The sequence below is a fragment of the Onychostruthus taczanowskii genome, unplaced genomic scaffold (genome assembly GCF_017590055.1).
Source record: "Onychostruthus taczanowskii isolate IOZ18803 unplaced genomic scaffold, ASM1759005v1 scaffold63, whole genome shotgun sequence".
NCBI lineage: Eukaryota > Metazoa > Chordata > Aves > Passeriformes > Passeridae > Onychostruthus > Onychostruthus taczanowskii.
Window position 1 is genome coordinate 4,985,638 of NW_024504012.1, and position 8,765 is coordinate 4,994,402.

The following is an 8,765-nucleotide window of genomic DNA, read 5'->3' on the forward strand; positions in this document are numbered from 1 at the left end:
AGAAGGCTCTGGATGCTTTGATCTTTAGTAAGAAACATGAGTCAATACTAGATCAAATGCTTCCCTACTTTATTTTTTTAATATTGTTACTATGGTTTCTAGCTGCAATGTCATAACTTCTCTGTACTAAAAGAGACATTGCCTTTTAATTTTTTTCTCCTGTATTGCATGGGTTAGGTTATTTGCATATAAAATGAGTAGAGCTGGATTTGTCTCTCAATCCATATCTGTTTCCATTTAGGTTTGCATGGAGGTTATTTTTACTTCTATGAATAGTTTCCCTACTATGCATAACAGTCCTGGAAAGACAAACAAAAGCAAGTACTCAGTAAAAACTGTAGGGAAAACATTTTTTTTCCTAATACAGTGCTTACAACTTATAGGCTCATAAACCAGGAAAGAAGAGGAGGAGGGCAATCCATAAATAAATTGTTTCTTGAATAATTTCAAATATGCTGTGCTTCTAAATGTCATGTTTTCATGGAGAGAGTAGAAGAAATAATGAAGTTAAATTATTTGGTATTTTGGACAAAAAAATGTGTTGCAGAAATCCCTCCATTACTCCTACTGCATGGGGAATACAGCAAGACAGGATAGAGGGAGAATTCCCAGCCCAGTCTCTCACACTGGTTAATCACCCCAAGGCTGAGCTGCAGTGGATTTACCTTTCAATTAACCAAATTCCAGCAGCAAAAAGACTTTTATTAAAACGCATTATGTTCTATCCCTCTAAAATATAGAATACCTGCACTGCATTAACTACAGGCTACAGCGGCCTTGGTCTTTAAGCCCCCACTACTCATAAACAATGTTATTAATAGTTATTCCCATCTGCTTATAGATATTTCTGCCATCAACCTTGGGAAATACCCAGGGTTCCAGAGGCATTTACTTCTAGATTGATTATATAAAATAGAAATAACACAAAGAAGTGTAAATATCACAAACTCAAGAAAGCTCATTCTTCACGTCACAGAACAGGGGAAGCTCCTTTGAAAGGCTGAACTCGTTTGTTATGTAAAACATTGTATTCAAGAGAAAAGATGCATAGGCAAATGCAGGTTGAATGGGCGGACTACAGAGAACCTCAGAAATGCTCTTGACACTGTAAAGTGACATCACATGAATGAGGAGGTGTCAGCCCATGGCATTTTACCTGGTAGTAGGACACTGCTGCTCACAACACCAGCATTTTCCTAAGTTCTGTGCTTTTTTTCCTGGTCTCTTACCCAGGCTTCTCGCCACAAAGGGACTGATCTCGCTTCAAGCCCATTTTGAATTTGCATAGTGCTACTTTGTCTTGAAGTGTCATCAGCAACTGCACGATGGGAATAGCTCCAAATTGATTAGAATTTAATTTCCAGAACAAATGGACTGGATTTTGATCTCCGTGCAGTCATTGTGCCTGTTGTCATGGGATAAAATGGCACTAGCAAAAAGCTCTTGTACTTGTTGAATTTCTTGCCACAGCTGAGCTTTTTAGAGGAATAAAATGAAAATTGTGGCTTGATAAATGGCATAAAATGGGGTTTTTGTGACATGATATCTTTTCATGTCAAATGGCAAGTACAACATATTCCAAACTAGACAGACTCATTAATGCTGACACCTTTTACAGCCCCAAATGTTTTTCACTGTTGATAGTGACTCAGTATTGGAAATTATATCTTCTGAGAGAGGAATTACCAGAACAAACTGTACTTGGATCATACTTTAACTTCCTGATATTTTTCCCTTTTTCCAGATTTTCTCACCCTTTATGTGGATCCCTCTGCAGTGACAATGCTGTCACAAAGACATTGGTTTTCATAGAAATATTGCATTTTGGCATAAATTTTAAATAGAAAACAATTTGATGTTTTAAAAATATCCTTGCTGGTTGCAGTCGCCTGTTAATGGTAATCCTCCAAGAATGTTCTCCCATTTTTATTAGGACTAACACCGGGTTTTGTTTGCCATGCATGGTGAGGTAATAAGTCTGTATACTGGACTGAAATTAGAACTAGAGGAATGGTAAAGGAGGGCACAAATGGAAGATTCTGGTTCTAAAAAAAGCTCATAAAAATCTCCCCAGGTTTCTGTGAAGTGAATTAATAAAAAAACATGCCTACCAACATTATTACTTTATAACCTGAAAATGCATTTTACAGGGCAATGGTATCTATGGTTTTAATAATTACAAAAATAAACCCTTTTGCTTCTTTCTTAAAGGGAGCGGTTTGGTTTGTTTCCTTTTAGAATGGGTGAAAATATTAATTAATTCACACTTTGCTATCCTCTGTATAAGCAGGGTTTTATGCATAGGAATTGTCTGATGAACTTTAATTTCCAAAGGGCTGTTTCTCACCAAAGTGTTTACAAAGCAAAAGTGTTCACAAAGTGTTACAAAACATTGCAGTCTGTGCTACAAAATTGTCTGGTTTTATTGTACAAGAAGATTGTAGCTCATGTCTTATTTTTGTAATGCATTTCAATATTATTTTGTATTATTACCCATTTTTAAAAAATTGTGTATTTAGAACTAAATGAGGGATTGATCTTTTGTTGGCAGACCATACAAACAAAAGAGAAATGACAAAAGGAATTACAGCCCACTAGAGAGATCTTAAATTCTTCAGTTATATAAAAGCGAGTGAAATTCATGTGCAAATTGAATCCACTGGCATTAAAAAGGGAGGTGGGCACAATGTAATTGCCGAGAAGCTGCACAGCAGCAGCAGGATAATGACAGAGAAATATAAATGCTTTATAATGCATTATAAATGTTAAGCCAATATAACTGAGGAAAGAGCTTGGAATGCAGCCCCTTGGGCAGAGTGATGGCTCACAGAGTTGGGATGCAGCCCCTTGGGCAGGTGATAGCTCATAGCAATGTTCTTGAAAGACATTGTGTGCCTTGGTGCAGGAACTTGTTTATTCACGTGTTTGTATTAACTCCCACAAAAGCCATCAATCTGAGCCCATAGATAATGTTTATACAATGCCCCTTTAGGTTTCAATGAGAGCACAGAGTCCAGAAATCTAATTAGAAGGACATGGCCTTGCATTAAGAATAACCCACAGAGCTTCTCTTCAAGGATCGAAAGCAGTTCAGATGGATCTGCACATACAGACCCACACAGAGTCCCAGAATTCAATACACGTCTAGAATGCTGCAGTCTGGAACTATTTAGGGCTCATTTATTTTTCAGAATCCTATCAGCAGGCAACAGGCAGAGAACTGTTGCTATCTAAAATTTCCATACATTGGCATTTTTAAATTAGAGGCACCTCAGTTATCTGAGAGATGCAGGAAGTCAGTGACTGGGTAAGTAGGGCTACAGAGGTTTGATTTATGAAGAAACATTAAAGAGAAGAGCATAAATACGGTGTCTCAGTCAAGGAGATGTGAAGCATGAATTTTAAAGTAGCTTAAAACTAAACCACAGGGTGTGTCTTGCACCATGGAAGGTGATTCAAGGGACTGGAGGAATGGGCTCACAGCTACACAATACATTCTGAAGCTTTGTAAAGATTGTTAGTGTTGGTTCCAAGGGAAAGAATTCCCATGAGACTCGATACTCAGATATGGACCAGAGGAGTAATCCTCGCTGGCATAGCTGCTGGACTTCCACCACTAAAGAATTCCATTTTGCTTGTACTCCAGCTGGACACTGATCCCACCTGACATGGACACCAAGCTGGTGCTTAATTCCCAGACAGCAGAATCATTCAGGTTTCTTGTTCCCTTGGCGCTTAAACATCCTGGCATTTTCAGGGGAATGTCTTTGCTCAATCCAGGCACAGCTGTCCTTAACTGAAAAACTGGAGAACCTCAGAGTGGCTAGCATGTGGGAGAAGGAAGGGGAAAATCAGGACAGACATCAAATTTAATTTACTTATTTAGGCAGATATCATTGTTAGGAAAACATTAATCTGCTTACATTTCAACACCTAAACAATCCATCTTGCATAATTATGGCAGGAGAGCACATTAGAAATGTTGCTGCCTGGTTAAATCGATACTGTCAGACAGACCCAATTGCTGGTGCCGCTGCAGTACCGAGTTCTGCACAGAGCCCCTCTGCAGCACTAAAGGGGCATTATCTTCAAAGAAAAAGCATCTTTTTGCATCCTCATCTCTTCTACATTGCAACTCTACTAAGAAAATAGTTGTTTTAATACAAATATGTCAAAATCTTATAAAATACTGTGGTACCACCTTGTGGCAGCTTTACAGATAGCTCTGTTGGCATTAAGACTGAATGACATTTAAAAATTAAATTAGAACAGCTAGCATTTGGTCTCATTAGAGTTTTGAGCTGCGTTCTGAACCATCTGTATCCTCCTATTAATTAGAACACCTGACATTTGAAGCAAATTTTAAATGTATTCCAGTGAATGCTGGATATCAATATTCCAACACAATTTAAAAACATTTATATAGACATAGAAGCCTCTTTGTGAGGCACCACGGTGGGAGAAGACAGCAGGCTTGTTTGTCAGGTAGGACTGACAACTCAGGAAGATGCTGAGAGCCTGCATGTATCAGCAACACAAGAGGCAACCCAGAGTAGCCCAAGTTGCCCCCATAGTCTCACAGATGTTCAAGGAGAAGGAAGCCAGTATGAGGTACAGAGGGAGGACACAAGCAAGGCAGCAGCTTCTGCTCTCATGATGAAGATTAGAGGATGGCATGGAAAGCTCTGGAAGGTGAACAGATGTGTAACTGAGCTTCCATGGTAGATATGATCTTTTTGAAAGCAAAACACAGAAATCCAGATACTGCCAAGCGAACGGGAGGCACCAGACTGAAAAAGCATTTATTTTAGCTGGCCTGGCTAAGCCAGCAGCTAATTAGCTCATCTGTACCCTCCTGCTTTTGCATCTTTTTAGAGACTCCAAAGTGTAACAAACAATACTGTTTCCAGGACCTTTTGGGTTGCACCTACCACAGCCATCTTCAGTCTTCTTTTACACATCACTGCAGGAAATGAGATTTCTTCCCTTAAACAAGATGCACCATCTGTTTACACTTTGTGCTTTGGTTGAAGGCTGTCTCAGGGTATTGAAGTTTAGGGACAAATTAATCTCTTACAGCTTTGACTGATTTGAAAATACAGAGCAGGAAGGAGAACTTCTTGTGTTTGAAAACAGGAGTTCACAAGTTGTTTATTATGTGTACAAGGAAGTTCTGTGTCTTTTCAAATTAATGCTTTAAATATGAGGCAGCTTGCCACATCCCAGCTTAAACTCAGGTGTGCTTCTGTTTCATTCATAACAGTAAGCACAAGTTTAGTGTAAAAACCCCCTAAAACTGGCACAGAAATCAGGCATGAATGACCAAATTTGAAGCAAAAGCTTTTGTCTCTGCTAGGGCTGGTTCTCCGGCATCCTGCTTTTCCATTCCCAGCTGAACTCCCAAGGGAGAATAACTGGGATTGTGCATTGCAGCTATTGATTAAGGTTAGCAATAAAACATGAAAATACAAAATGGTTATGAGTTTGGGTACAGCATAGAATACAAAGTAAGAGAAGAAGTGAACAAAAGCTCTTACATCCTTTCAAGAACATTCTCTGTGTAGGTACCTTCCTGTCACACTTTCTAATCTCTCCAACCCTATGCCTGTGTTACCTCTCTGCCTTAGGTTTAAAGAGATCACAAAAGAGTGCTCAGGTGGCCGTTAGAGGAGTAAACCTCCTTTCTCCTGAAGCACCCAGATGGGTACTGGCTCCTGCCAGAATAATCAGATGTGTACTTTTTGACTATTTCTCTCACTTTTAAAAGCTACCCTTTGAAGGCTCACACCACCATGTTACCAGTGTCCCAGCCTGTCACAACAGTAAAACATTTTTTTTAAGCAGGCACTCATGTACCTGGGATTCGTGTTTTTCAAACTCTCCTGCGTACTCTATAAGGCAATGTTGATTGTGACCTGTCAAATAATGTCCCCAGATATCCATCATTTATAGGAGCTGTAAGACTGTGCCTTGATGCTACATTAAATAACTCGTAACTCATGGCAAGAGAGACAGCAGAAAGGGAAGATATATCAAGCTAATTATAGGAAGGTTTCTTAAACAGTTTCTTTAACCTCTACACACTAAGCACACATTTATCACTCTGTGCTTGCAACAGACCACGTCACATGTCCTCTCCTCGGGAAAGAAGGCCAATTCAGAAAGTGTTTAAACATGTGCTCACCTCCCAGCTGCTGAGCAGAAAGTCAAGTCCTCACTGAAAAAGCCTGAGGAAGAGAGAGAACATTTTGAGAAAACACAGCATTTTCGGGTTGTTATTTTCCCCTGCTACAGACTGGGCTGAACACTGTCTTGGTAGGTTGCATAAGGAAGCTGTAAAACACTATGCACAAACCATCTGCAAAGTGGGGCATAGAAAGGTGGCAAGGATGCAGAGCTGGAGGAGGTTTTCATCAGATATTGCTGTAACGGAGAATATTTTTTGCTCTGAACTTATTTGTAGCTCATTCGTCAGCAAGACCCTGAAAAGTTCAGACCCTGGAACAGGAACGAAAAATCTGAAAAAAATTTCTGTTCCTGTATGTCAAGGCCAGGATTTTTCAACAAAAGCTTTTTGATGGGAAAACAATGAGTGAGCCCCCAGACTTCCAAAAAAAAAAAAAAATTAAAATGTATGTTACAAAACAGCTGTCATGAGATTTTTTCAGGATAAGGTTGGAGAGGAAAGAACAAGAATAAAAATTATTTTCTTCATGACTGCAATATTTCCTCCCTCTTTTGGAAATAACCAGTGATAACAAGCTAAGCTGGGATGTGTGGAGGTGCAACAGAGCCCAGGACAGCTATCTCAAGTCTCCCTCACTCCAGCAACTGCTTATCTTGTGACTAACGGGTGCCTGTCTGACTGGTGTGGGTTCCTCTGTGAACACACTTTAATTTCCGGCTTGGGGTTTTTTTTACACCAAACATTTTGTCCCCCAATTTCCCATTGCCCCCTCTTGCCTCTTTCCTTGATTTGGAGCACTTTGGTTTTTGAGGTCCTGGTGATGCGATCCCACGCCTGTCTCTGCCCACAGGGGCTGAATGTTACTCAGCCTGGGGGTGGACTTGTGGCCTCATGTGCTTTTTTTGGTTTGTCTGCCTTGGGGGAGGGTGATGGAGATAGCACTCTGGCCCACACTTGAGCCTCTCCATCTATCTATAGATGTATACTTGTGATATTTCCACAACTGTAGGGTTTAAGAGCCATCTCAAACAGAAAGAAGGTGGTGACTTGCATGGAAAGTTTCTGCCAATGTGCCCAGTTGTTCTGCAGGCCTGAGTCATCCTGGAGTGTTCTCCTCCTCGCCACTCCTCACCTGCCCATCCTGGCCCAGGCAGGGGCACAATCCCCTTTGCTGCTCAAAGACATCTCCTTCCCAGTCTAGGAGTAAATACCTAATTACAGCATTTGCAACACCCTTTTTAACAAGCTGATGTGAGAACCCAGAGGCCAGAGCAGCCTCTTTTCTCTATGGAAATTGGTGTCTTCTATTCTTAGCACAACAAAGTCTCACCCCACTTCCACCCACCACCTCACCCTTACATAAGATTCCATTCCTTGCACCCACAACACTTCTCTTTCACACCTTCTCTCCCTGCTGCCTGCAGACCTCTGGCAAGGCAAGAGTAGCAGGGGAATCAGAGACACACTGGGGCCTCATTGACCGAAGTCACTCCAGCACAGGCACAAAAATAAAACAAACACCAAATGTACCAAGGTTTAAAGGGACACAACAAACAGTAGTTTGCTGAAAAGGGGACTCAGACAAGCCTAAAGGTTTTTTCAAAAACTTAACGGTTTGTATTAGTTACCAGCAGAGGACAGCAAGGCTTTATACATGCAGAGAGACTGATTTGCTTCTCTGCTCTGGAAGAAGAGACTGGTCAGTGGTTAGATATCCTTAGGCAAAGGCTTCCAAAGAGAATGAGTCAGGAGTGTACATAATGTGCTCCAGGAGCAAAAACTCTTGAGAAATGACTGAGCCATCCACTTGGCACAGCTATTACATCATCTGTATACTGAAAGCCTCTCAGTTCTTAATCCTGTTCGCTTTCAGTGCCAGGCTCAAATTCAGCCAGAACTGTGGGACAACAACAGTAAACACCTGGAGTACAGATCACAAGGCTCAGTCGTGGATTAGAAACACAACATTCTATTTTACTTCACAAAAGTACCCAGGAGAAGAATTATTTTTTATTTACTAAAGCTATTTAGTGCTATTTTACATTCTGAATGGGTTCCTACTTGCCCTTAATTGCTATTTCAGAAGGGCAGAAACTGCAAGTTCAATGTCACAGCTGACAACCCCATACCTTCAAAATTTTAGGGCACCTGCAGTGACATTATGCAACTATATTTAGGCAGCTGCCTCACACTCTCTGGCTCTAGGGATGATGAAGAAATTTTGAAATTCATGCAGTAAGTTTTGATCATAGCTCTCCTTTTCCATGACTTCACATTCTACAAGACTTAATGACACTTTATCACTATGGAATGATAACATTTACGTAGTCCCCCATCACAAATTAACAAAAAACCTCTACTATTGTGTCTTTAAAAATCAGGACAAGAGATTTCTTCTTGTTGTGGATTGACCCTGGCACAGTGCCAGTGCCCCTATGAGAAGTATATTTCCAAAATGGTTACTGTGAGATGTGACCCAGAAACAGAACAAAGAAGGCTCCAACTTGGGAATGGAGGGGAAAAAAATAACGCTTTAATAATCTACAACATTGAGACAAAAGGGAAAAAAAAAAAAAAA